General features: G+C 40.0%; 1 protein-coding gene across 1 annotated transcript in view; it reads left to right on the forward strand.

Annotated features, from left to right (window-relative positions):
• The window catches only part of BBS12 (Bardet-Biedl syndrome 12), a 50,434-nt gene that overhangs the window by 12,693 nt on the left and 24,914 nt on the right, over nucleotides 1-12,827 (forward strand). The window lies entirely within an intron of this gene.

A 12,827-nucleotide genomic window follows, 5' to 3' on the forward strand; every position in this document is an offset into this window, starting at 1 on the left:
TGTGAGTGAAAATACAATCATATTTTTATAAAAATGATGAAATTTTTAAAAGATTTTTTATTGATTTTTAGAGAGGGAGAAATACCTGTTTGAGAAAGCAACATGGATTGGCTGCCTCTTGTATGCCCCCTACTGGTAATCGAGCCCACGTGTCCCCTGACCAGAATCGAACTGGCAACCTATTGGTGCGCGGGATGATGCCCAACCAACTGAGCCACATTGGCCAAGGCTGCAACCTCATTTTAATAAACCTCTTTGATTATTAGTGAGGAAGAAAGAGCTGTCGTGTTTCTTTACATTTTTTAATATTTGTAAAATTTTTATATTTTTTTTCCTTTGGTGTTATGTTTAGAAAGGTCTTCCCAACTCCAAGATTATACTGCAATCACCTATACAGACTTCTAGTATGGTCTTATTCATCTTTCACATTTAAATATTTAGTCCATCTGGAATTTATTTCAGTAGACGGCATGAACTCTAAAAGAACTTTTTCCGAATGGTTGTGCAGTTGTCCCAACATCATGCTAGGGTTTTAATTACCCACTTGGATTTATTAGTGAGGAGGAAATACCAACAGAAAAAGAGATATTGTGTCCTCAGTCACTAAGAAACATTCTTATGCCTTGCTAATGATGGATTCATACCATTCAGTGTTCTATCTTTCTTTTCTGCTACCATAGCATTATATTCTAGTGAAAAAAGAATATGGTAGAAACGTCACACTAACAGTGAGGATAAAAAAGGCAGCGCCCCTTTATGACATTTTTCCTGTACAGTGATGGAACATCGACCTACGAACCAGGAGGTCATGGTTTGATTCCGTCAGGGCACATGCCTGAATTATGGGCTCGATCCCCAGTGTGGGGCATGGAGGAGGCAGCGGATCAATGATTCTCTCTCATCACTGATCTATCTCTCCCACTTCCTTCCTCTCTGAAATCAATAAAAAATTTAAAAAACAAACCACACACTTTTGCTTCATAAGGTCCTCAGAACTTTACTGAAAAACCTAGAAATTTTTTTTCTTTTGACCTGTAGGTGGCAAACTTCCACTCTTATGCTCTCAAAAATTTGACCTGCTCATTTAAGGCCCACAAAATGAAAGGTGAGATGATTTTAGTTTGGGTAAGCATGACTATAAGAACCGGAAAAGTAAAAGGCAGTTCCTTTTACATTACTGTAGGTTTGGAGATGTTTGGCAAAGACCTGGTCAGAGTCCCATCTCTGCTGTTAGCTCGCTTTGGCTTGGGCAGGTCTCTTGCCCCTGTTATCTCACCTTTAAGTCAAGGATGAATGAAGTCTTCCCTATTTACTTTCCAGCTCTAAGTTTATGATTCTTGTTACCAATTCTTGTTACCGTGACAGATTTTGAGTGATAGTGAAACTTACTTGAAAGGGGGCAAAAATGTTTAAAAACTGCTTCTTAAAAGATTGTAATGATAAGACCAGACCAAAATTGATTGCAAAAGCTTTAATGCATGATGTTTATAATGGTAGGGTTTCAAAACTAGCCAATTATAGATTCAAACCATTGTAATGACTTATTTTATTGCCAACCAGGAGTAATACAGTAGAGAATGGCATAACTGCAAGAAACCAGAATATAGAATATAAAACCCAAAGAAGCCAGAATAACATATTTGGGAGATAAATTACTTTCTATTAAAAAGGAGAAGAAGCTATTGAACACAAGATACATTTTTCCATACTACAAGAATAAAAACATTTCAAATCACAGGGAACACTAAATGGGACAAACTGTTAGAAACTTACTATTATAAGTGTGTGTGTATATATAACCAGGTAGCAGCTGGAGTCTCTATGAACTTGAGTAAACTGGACCCAAATCTTAAATCCAGTAACTCTGCTATCATAAGGCCTCCTGAGAATTTTATTGTGCCCCACACACACACACATGCACACACACACGTGCACACACACGCACATACACACTTGCTCCTGCTTCTCTCTGTTGTCTATGTTTTAGTGGGATTCTGTTTTTCCCTTTCTTTTCACCACCCTTTACTTTTCCAACTTTAGTGTCTACGGCTAATCCACCCATTCGTGTCAAGCCCTTCATGGGCTCAAAAAAGTACTTTGTTAAAGATCTGAGTAAGTTGAAGAGAGGGCAGATGCCAGCGTGGAGTGCTGGCCTGTCCCTGTCCTCGCTGCCCCTCCTCTCCGCTGGCCTCTCAGAGCCCTCTTCCTGCATCACCCCGAACATCCCCGCCTCCAAGACTCTTCTCACATCCACCCTCAACTACAAACTCCCATTTCCCAAAAGGAACAGCTCTTCCTAAGGGGCATATTAGTAAATAAAATTTCCACCCTCTAATTTCATCTCTAAGGTTGGCATTTAATTTCCACTTGGAAAGGGGAAACAGTTTATACAAAGAGACATGGGAAAATGTGCTTTGGTCCTACGATGAGGCTCATAATCAAACAACTTTAAAAGCAGCATTCCCTGCTAGTCAGAGTAGAGAGTGTCTGAAGGACAAGGCTCAGTGCTGGAGAGCCTGTGGGGAAGCATGCATTCCAGACATTGCTGGAGGAAATGCAAGTCCATTCAGCTGTAAACTGTTCTGTACAAAATCGTCCTAGTATTATAAAAAGGGAGGCAAACCAAATATTCCACAATGGGGAGTATTACACAAATATGATAGATTACTAGGATGGAATGAGTTCTGTGCTGTTAAAAAATGTCAAGTATGCGTTTTACTTCAACACATGACCAAGTTTATAGTGACAAGTGAAAAAACAGAACTTGAAATAATATTAACTCTATGGCTATGTGAAAACAACAAAGATTGGAACCCAGAGGAATGTAAGTAAATTCAATTCTTATTAATACATAAAGTTAAGTTCCAACTTTTAGAAATGACAATTCTTATTAGTTTTAATTATTCTATCTTGTATTTTTATATCTCTCTATATAGTACGACCAATTATTCAAGTCCATTTGAGCTTATTCTAACAGTTGGAACCACATCCAAAAGGTGTTTTTTTCCTTCTGGAATTGCTTTAAGTCAGGTTTTTCTAATGCACTAATTGACTCTAGGAATAAATTAGGTTATCTTTAAAAGTTTTTTAGTGTGTGGCATTCTAAAAAATTCCAGATTGGCACTGCTCAAAACTGTCAAGGTTATGAAGAAATCAAGTCTAGCCTGAGAAGCAGCCACAGCCAAGGGGAGCATAGGGAGACTTGGTGACTGAGCGTGGCGGGATCCCGGAACAGAAAAAAGTCATTAGGCAAAAACTAAAGAAATCGGAGTCAAGTATGGACTCTAGTGAGTAACTATGTATCAGTATTGGCTTATTAATTATATTGTACCGTACTAATAGAAGACACTAATAATAAGGGAAACTAGGTGGAGTATATGAGGATTCTCTGAGTCATTTTTACACCTTTTCTGTACATCTAAGCTATCCTAAAATTAAATTTTTATTAAAACTAGTATGTTCAGACAACTATAACATCATTTAATGTATTGAACTAACACACTAAATAATTGAACTTCGTTTACTGTTAGTGTCCAACTGATAAGGTGAAAAATTACCAGGTCTTATCTGTAATCATGCAGTAGACCAGTGATGGAAGATAGCCTTCAATAAAGAGAGCGGTCCATTATTAAGAGCTGAGGATGTACAGAATACTATACCAACCACAATCCCGGCCCCAGGAGCAACCCACAGGAATGCATGCCAACGGCGCAAGGCCAACTCCAGAGTCTAACAAAATGTTCTTCTCCATGTGCAGAGCTGTTACCGTTATACTACAATAGTAGTGAAGTCTATTTCAGACTATTCTGAGGTTGCATTTTCTGATTTTTTTTCCTTTTCTATTTTGTTTGTCATTTTTCTTGACAGTTGCATTTTTAAATTTTTCCAGTGCATTTATCTGGTGATGTGAAGAAGACTCTTTGTACACTGTCTACTATGAGTGAAAGGCACATTGGGAATTGCACAGTATGTTGGCCACATTGAGACGGGTTTGATGTCTAAAAAAAGTAGACCTGTTTCCTGTGCTAACCTCAGAGCAGGAGGTGGAAAAGGCTGCTTCCCAAAAGGTTTCCACTCTGTACTAACATCAAATTTAAAGAAATGAGGCAGATGTAATATATTTTCCCCCTCATCACTCCAATTAAATATCCATTACAATAGTTTTTATTAATGTATTAAAAATGTTTTAAATTAGCCCTAGCTGGTTTGGCTCTGTGAATAGAGCATCAGCCTGCGGACTGAAGGGTCCCGAGTTTGATTCTGGTCAAGGGCACATGCTTGGGTTGCAGGCTCGGTCCCCAGTAGGGGGCGTGCAGGAGGCAGCCAATTAATGATTCCCTCTCATCATTAATGGTTCTATTTCTCTCTCCCTCTCCCTCCCTATCTGAAAGCAATAAAAATATATTAAGTAAAAAAATGTTGTAAATTAGCATTTGTGTTTTCTTATTTAAAAGCAGTAGAAGCCTCTGTTGATGAAGTCATTTATTTTCTTGTAAATAATCATTGGTTTCCTGCAGTATTTCTAAAACTGCCCTATGAGAAGCACATGGGCCACTTGTCAAAATGTGGATTCCCAGACCCTCCCTCTCAAGATTCTAGTTCAGGGTGTCTGAGGGCCCAGGAAAACCTGTCTTTTAATTAGCGTCTCTTTCTGGTCAGGTTCAGTCTGCCAGTTAGGTAAGCTGTTGGTAGTAGTTCTTAACCCTGGCTACATGGTGAGAGTGTTCAACACTACTGATGCCCAGCCAGGATTGTCATTTATCCGTGGTGGGGCGCCAGTGTTTTCTAACTCCCTCTGATGGGTGCTTGTGTGTAACCAACATCAAAACCAGTTGTCTTGTGTGTGTGTAACCAAAATTAATTAGAAAAATGTGTACTTTACTTCTTAGACTCTAATAAAGAAAATATTGGGTACTGAACATAGCACATGGATCTTACAAGCAGAAACAAAAAAGACATGCTAATGGGACTGACTGCTAATAGGTACTGGTTGTTTGGGGGCTGCTGGGGGAATGGAAATGTTCTGGAATGAGATAAAGCTGATGATTGCAGAAAATAGAGAATAGAGTAAAACCACTGAAGTGTACGCATTAAAGTGGGGAGTTTTATGTTGTGTGAAGTATATGTCAATCTAAAGATGCTACTAAAACAGAGAAAACATACGGTTTAACCTTTTAAAAAAATTTTTAGAAACAGACATATACAAACCAGTATTAGAAATAGGGTTAGTGGTTATGTTTGCGGGAGGGGGTGGGGGGTGCAAGAACAAGGAAGGCTCTGGGTGCTGGCCGGGTTCTTATTGCATGAACTGGGCAGTGGTCACAGGGGTGAGTTTATCTTGTGAGCATTTTTGAGCTGCGCTGTATGTTTATGATTTGTGCTTTGGGAAAACTGAGTTATCAAGAGATGACCAGATATGCAGGCTCCTGCATTGAGAGCACAGTTAAGAATCTATCTTAACCTATAATGAAAGCACATCTGAGGAGACATCAAGATAATGTTTGACAGTAGAGGTCATTTGATATTGGAATTGTTTACTGCCGGGAGCCGGTCCATGCTTGCTGTTTCAAGGGACCTGGCATATATAGCATACTGTTCTTAATATGTTTGCTCACCTTCTTGGCACTATGTGTTTTAACCAAGGTCTCTGAGAAAGGTTGTTTTCCCAGGTAGGGATTTTCCCCTGAAGTTAGGGAGGGAATAAAACCTCTTAACTAGTGCCAGGTGGGTAATTAATCACTTTAACTACGAACAATCATGCTTAAGCTACATAATCTTTACTCCCTGGAATGGAGATAAGAAACGCCCTAACCTTTGTAATAGAGATTGATAGGATTGAATCAACTGGTATAAATACAGATGTAATAAGACAGCAAGAGACAGAACTTAGAATACAGAGCTTAGAACACAGAACTAAGAAGACAGAACCAGAAGACAGAACCTACACAGGAACCAGAAGACAGAAGAACTTCGCTGGAGAGAACATGGCAAAAGATCCTGGATTGAACCTGACTACAGAAATTGGCAAGAGAACCTGACTAGAACCTGGTGACTGAACCTGGCTGGGGAACCTGGACAGAACCTGGAGAACTGGAAGAACCTAGCGAGGGAACATGGCTACAGAACCTGGCTGGAGATCCTAAGCAGAACCTCTCTGGAGATCCAGACCAGAACTTGGCTGGAGATCCTGGCTGGAGATCCAGGCTAGGCTGCTGATCAACTGAACGCTGTCTCCGTGTCCTTCCTTCTTCGCCGACTCCGTCCACACCTTTGGGGACCCCTGGACCTGCTGGGGTTGGACCCCGGCAGTTTACCAAAGACGCTACAGAAACCCTGTCCCCGGAACTCTCTGAAAACGAGCTCGCTGTAAAATCGTTCTGTTTTGAGATGCCATCTTATAGTAATTGGCCAGATAATATTTTGAGACTTAATCCACTTCTTTGAGACTGTGTTTAGTTTTTAATTCTTTTTCATTCTGAGAAGTAAAAGGTAGAAAGAATGAAAGAAAAACAGAACTTCAAATTCCCATAGCAGGATACTTGCCAAAGAGAATTAGCTAATTCATATATTTTTAGTTATAGCAAACCTTCTTGTAATCTGTTTCGCCAGTCGTCAAACTGAATTTCCTAAGCTCAGTTTAATTTCCTTTCTTTTATATTGTTGCCAATAACTTTTCCTTAATTGCTGTCACTATGCGGACCGTCCCAGACTCTCCTTCCTCTCTTCCTTGTTTATTGCCTTTCCAGGCTCCGTGAATTTAGTTGGTTCTCACTTTCTTTCTTCATAGGCTACAGGGTTTCATCACTTTATTGGTCTTTTTTTTATTTCTGTAGTTCTATTCATACTTTTAAGACCTTTGGTTTCCAGAAATGACTACAATATTGTGAGGTTCTGGAAAATCTCTGCTTCCTTTTGTCATCGTGTTTGTGTGCTAAAACAATACGGGTCAACGTTGGCCCCTCTGGTTCCAGGGTTACGTCTTTAGAACTGAGTCAGTTGAGCATTGCCCCTGATTTCATAAGCTATGTGCATGCAATCTATTCCCTTGAAATCTGTTTGTGCCTTTCCAGAACTCCTCCTCATTCCATTACCCACTTGTGGACTTGGCTTTGTCTTCTTACATCTAAGGTTTGTTTATTTTATAAAGAAAACCAACATCATTTAAAATTTGCTTTGTTTTTAATAACTAGAAGGAATTTTTTTTTTGATTCTCTGTTTCAATCTCCTCATTTTATAGATGAGGAAAGGAAGGCCCAGAGAAATCTATATGGCTAATTACCGATAAAGCCATTTTTCTTCCACAGTTCTTTATTGTACTTAATTTGCATCTTTTTTTTTTCTAAGCAATATTTTTAACTCCTAGGCACACTGAGCCATTCTGGCTTTTTCCCCTCCTATTTAATTTCTTTAAAACTTTTTAGTAAATCATTTAGCTTATTTTTCGTACCAGATGTTCAAGATAACTAGTTCAGCACCATTTAGTATATTATTCTATTAGCACAACTTTAAGAACTTTCTCAGAGCAAAACATTTTTCTCTGTGTTATTTTTAATGCATTTTTTCCTCCTTTCTTACTGAATTTTCCAAATCGAAACACTCCAAGAAAAGGTCCACGTCTTCACATTCTCACACTCCACTTTCTTTTGTAGGATAATACCAGCTGCGGGGTATTGAGCTCTGGGTTAATTGTTCCCATTTTACTGACGTCATAACTGAGGCACAGAGATTTCTCTATGGCAGAGTGGGATGAAACCTAGGCTTCCCTATTCCTGATCCAACTTTTTATGTATTTCGTTAATAAATTTTATGTTTATGGGTTGCTAAGCAGGGAATTCTAGATCGCAATGAAATGGATTTATAGCCTACAGTTCTGCCGCAGGAGGCAAGGCAGAAAGCCTCAGACCTCATCGAATGTGGGAGGCAATGAGAAACTGGCTCAGGCCTGTCTCCCTGAAGGCAGGGAAGTGATGAGAATGTCCTGGTCGGGCTCCTCGCAGGCCTCCATGCTCTCCTGTTCCAGGAAGACCAGAGGAGGATCTGCCAGACTCAGGACGGTCTGCAGTCCACACCTGGGCTGCTGGGACATCCGCACCGTCGCCAGGGCGCCAAGGCAGAGCACCTCGCAGGCGACCTCCCTGATTGGCAGTCACAGGTCCCTCGTCCCTCGTCCCTCCTCATCAGCAATGACACTTTCGTTATCCCCTTTCCTGTCTGTGAAGTAAAGCTGTGTGATCCGTCTTCGTAGAAATTACTCACTGCCTGTTCTTCTTAACTCACTACCTTGTCCCAAATTATCTACTAGTTTCCACTATGCTACCGGGAACAAGAAGAAAAATTAGGAGTTGTACATTGCTGGGTAATAAACTACCCTCAAGCCTAGTGGCTTCAACCAACCACCATTTACTGTTTCCAGTCTGCGTGTTGGCTGGCGCTCCTCTGCTGATTTTGCCTGGGCATTCGGCTGCCAGCCCGCTGGGCAGGAAAGGACATGGTGGCTTCAGGCACTGACTGTCAGTAGGACCAGCCACTTGGTTCTCCCACAGCCTTGTCCCCAGGAAGCTGGACTGGCTGCCCCACACGTCTGTCTCAGGGCAGCCTTTCCTGAGAACCAAGGCAGGAGCTGAAGGTCTAGCGAGGAAGTCACAGAACTTCACTTCTACCACATTCTTTTGGTCAAAGCAAATAAGAACAGCCAAGGTTCAAGGAGTGGGGGTAGACTGCTCTTATTAGGCATTGCAAAAAGCGTGTGCCCATGTTTTTCAATCTACAACAATGCAAAAGACTAAGTACCTTCCACTGAATAGATAGGTTCATTGAAGCCCAAACAAGCTATGACTTCACTCTTCGTTCAGATAAGAATGCCAATTGACTAAACATCTTCCGTTCTAGTCACTGTGACAAAAGCACTCTAACACTAATAGGTCTCAAAGGTAGGAATGAAGGAAACTACTAAAAGTTGTCATAGCCCAGAAAATAAATGCAAGAGGAAGTAGAGGTACCAAGTCTTATTTCTATCGGCAAAGTGACCTGATAAGTGTGGTTTCCAAACCTCAGAGTTATGTCAATTTCATTCCAAGCCTCTTTAGTTAATAATAGAAAGAAGGAAAAAAAAAAAAAAAAAACAGCCAAAGATTTTGTTCCTTGAAGGGAATTAGCGAATTAACTCTTAAGTAACACTGGTTGGCCAACATTCACTGACAGGAGTTTGTATTTCTACCTCCTCCCTTGCATAAATGGGGAAAGTGAAATGAGATCATTACTATGCTTTGTTGGATGCCTGGATTCCTTTTGTCTCTAAAAGGTATATAGTTGCTACTATTATTTAAGGCTTCAAGAATTTACATGTTTTAATGATAGATATTCTCTTTTTAAATATATTTTTATGGTCAAAGTAGGTGCTTGATAAACTTGCTTTAAAAACTTTCCAAACAAAATTATCATTGCCATAGTCTATGGGGTAAAAATTTGGGACCTCCACTTTCTGTTTGTTCAGATGTTGGAAATGAGGTAGCACAATTACAACAGCCAGCTATTGCTGTGTAACAACTAACCACAGAAATCCCAGTGGCATTTAACAAAAGCCTTTGTTTTGCTCATGGATCTGTGAAGTGGCTGGGCAGTTCTGCCTCATGCTGCAGGTCTACAGACAAGTCAGGACAGCTCTGTTTAATGCATGTTTATTCTGAGGACCAGATTAAAGGGGCAGCAGCTACCCAAGGTGAGTTCATCTCATGGTGAAGGCATAGGTGCAAGAGAGTATGCAAAAATATGCAAGTTTCTTAAGGTCTGGAGTCAGAACCTACAAAATGTCACTTCTGCCCAAGGCAATGAAATAGCAAGGTTCATCTTCAATAGGAGAAACTGCTGAGTCACAGGTCAAGCTCCAAGTTATAAGGGATGAAGAATTGAAACCAATAATACAGTCTACCACAAGAGTGTTTAAAGAATCACTCCTTAATCCCACCACCGTGAACAGGCATATATGTCTGGGTGCGGCTTCTCATACTTGCTCAGCAGGACATAAATTCTTTGGCTGGCTGATTGTTGAAGTTTGTGATTCTATCCTCACACAATAACATGGGATGTCTGCCTGTTCATTATCTAGCAGAGTATATCTTTGAATTCTGTGTTGCTTCAAGGTTATAAAATCTCAGTTTAGAAAACCATATTTGTAGAGGATTTCCTAATGGGTTATCTTCCTCAAAATGGTCTTTCATACCTGGATCAAGTCAGGTTGCAGAAAAGTCTCTATCATGTTGGCCTCTTCTAAAATTGCTTTTATGTAACTAAGCGTGGCTCACAGAAACAAAGATTTTTCTGGGCTCCTCCTGAGAAATTGGCTTATTTTTATCTTATAGTTATTGTGAGGTAACCGAGCATCTTTCCATTCTTTTACTGGCAGCTAGGAAGCGCTAGTGGAGATTTGTGAGCCATGTCTGCTTTATGTATAGCATAGCCATTGTGTGTCAGGCTTCCAGCGAGTTAGCACATGTAAGTCCTTAGAAATTCTTGGAACATAGTGCTATATATGTTTGCCATCATCATCATCATCATTATTGATAATAGTGGGGTAAGTTGAATATAAATAAAATTCAATAAAATAAAAGAACAGGATCCTAACATCTGATGTATTTCATTTTAGAATAAAAAGTGCTGAATTCATCTGTTGCTTTTTAAGACTTTTGTAATCAAATTACCTAATTGATAAGCAGGCCAAATATTGGATGGGGAAATTTTATTTTCCTTCAGCTTAACTAATATTTTACTCATTAAGTTTAAGCTTGTATTGTTTGGAACAAAATAAATTTCCATGTCTTGCCAAAAACACTGAGAATGAAATAGCAGCAAAGAATGGGGTAAATATTATTAAAGGATGGGCAAGGTTTTGAAACTGCCTTGTGGTTTGGTGGGATGGGGGTTGGGGGTTGGGGATGGTAAGAAGTCCAATAGGGAACTCTCTTCCTTACACTGGCTAGTTCGGGGCCTAAGCAGAAATTTCACTTTCCTCCCTCGTTCAGTGTCTAGGAGAAGGAAGGAGAAGGTGGAAGTGAGGGACCAAAGTCAATTAGGACTGATAATCTCACTAATGAAGGTGTGTTCCCACAGGGTCTCCTGTAGGGGATAGACCAGTGCTCCCATGTTGTCCCCACAGAGCTGGTGCCTTGACGGTGCCCACAGCCTAATGACACAGAGAAGAAAAACGGCTGTTTTGCCCACAACCAACAGGCAAATCCAAGAACACAGACTGCCAGCCCCCAGCCTTCAAAGTCACGTCCAGAAGGAAGGATTCAAATAATCCTCTGCTAAATAGAGCAAGAAGTAAGGGAAAATGTCCCCACCAATTTGCGGCTAATTCTGTTATTCAGAAGAACAGCTTTGGGGAAAGAAAAGAAGCTGAAGAAAAACTTTTAAAAAGAAAAGGACAGGACATCCCATGCGAAAGACTTGTGAAAAATTCATCTTGGAAGGAGACAATCAGGGTGAAAGTTCAGGTAGTAGATTGGGAAAGGGTTATCCTCTAAGACAAAGAGTATGTTCATAGTGAAAAGTCTACAAATATTTCATAGCTCAGTGAAGGGAGTATAGGGAAAAGGCAGTTAGAGTAAATGTAGATAATGAAAAGGAGATATTAAGTGTGAATGAATTATCTTAATTATAGATTAATTAAGTTACATGTAGATAGTTGTTTTTTTAAGACAAAAATAATACTGTTCAGTTTTTATGGGCTACAATTGGCAATCTCTATTAAAATTACTATAGGAGGACTTTATCCTTTGTGTCATATGTGTATAAAATTCTATGTGTGTAAAGGGACATGTGCATGAGATCATTGATTGCAGCATTGTTTGTGATAGTAAAATATTGGAAATGACATAAATGCCTATTAATTGGAGACCAGCTACATAAATTATGACAGTTCATGCATTAGAATATGCAGCTATTAACTCGAATGAGGTAGATCTTTATGTAATAACAATGCAAACTCTCCAAGATGTTTTATAAAGAAGGTGTGGGAGAGAATACGACCATTCATGTAAAACTGTGTATTTGTGTTAACTTGTTTATACACACACACCTCTGGAAGGACCACAAGAAAATGGCAGGAGTGACAGCTTCTAGGTGGGACTGGGGACAAGGTAGACAGGGATGTGGGGAGGTTGTCACTCTGTCCCTTGAGTTCCTTTTGGGGTTGATGTCATATGCATTTAAATTCACTAAAAACAATAACATCATTAAAGAAATAGTGAATTCATCTGAAACAGCAAGGAGCAAAATTGACAAAGGTGCAAGTAATCTGTGATGTGGAGGACAAGCTTGGGAAAAATCCACAGGATGTAGAGGGAACAATCAGACAGGCCAACGAGGAAGACACGTCTCAAAGATTCAGCCCACAAATCGTATCACCCAAGTATGTGTACTGTGCTTCTAACTGTGTAAAGACAAAGCTACACATGCAGACACATTACATCGGGTTCATATATGTCAATACCTACTTATACATGTTGTAATTGATAATCAACAAATAGCACTGTGCTAAGTGTTCTCGGTGTGCTGTTATTAATTATCCAATATCAATAATATGGGGTAGGTCATTAGCCCCACTGTACACATAGGGTTCTGAGGCCTGGAGGTTGGCTCCACATCCCCCAGTCACACAGCTAGTGACCGCTGAGATTTGACTCTGAAATCTGCCTTCTCAACTGCTAGGTCACGATGCCTCCCTGTCGTGTAGGGAATACATGGGGGGCTAAGCAGCAGTCAGTCAGTCACTGGACAGTGAAACTGGACTTTTTACTTTCTATATTAGCATGTTAATATCATTTATA

Source organism: Myotis myotis, unplaced genomic scaffold, assembly GCF_014108235.1.
Source record: "Myotis myotis isolate mMyoMyo1 unplaced genomic scaffold, mMyoMyo1.p scaffold_m19_p_6, whole genome shotgun sequence".
NCBI classification, from domain to species: domain Eukaryota; kingdom Metazoa; phylum Chordata; class Mammalia; order Chiroptera; family Vespertilionidae; genus Myotis; species Myotis myotis.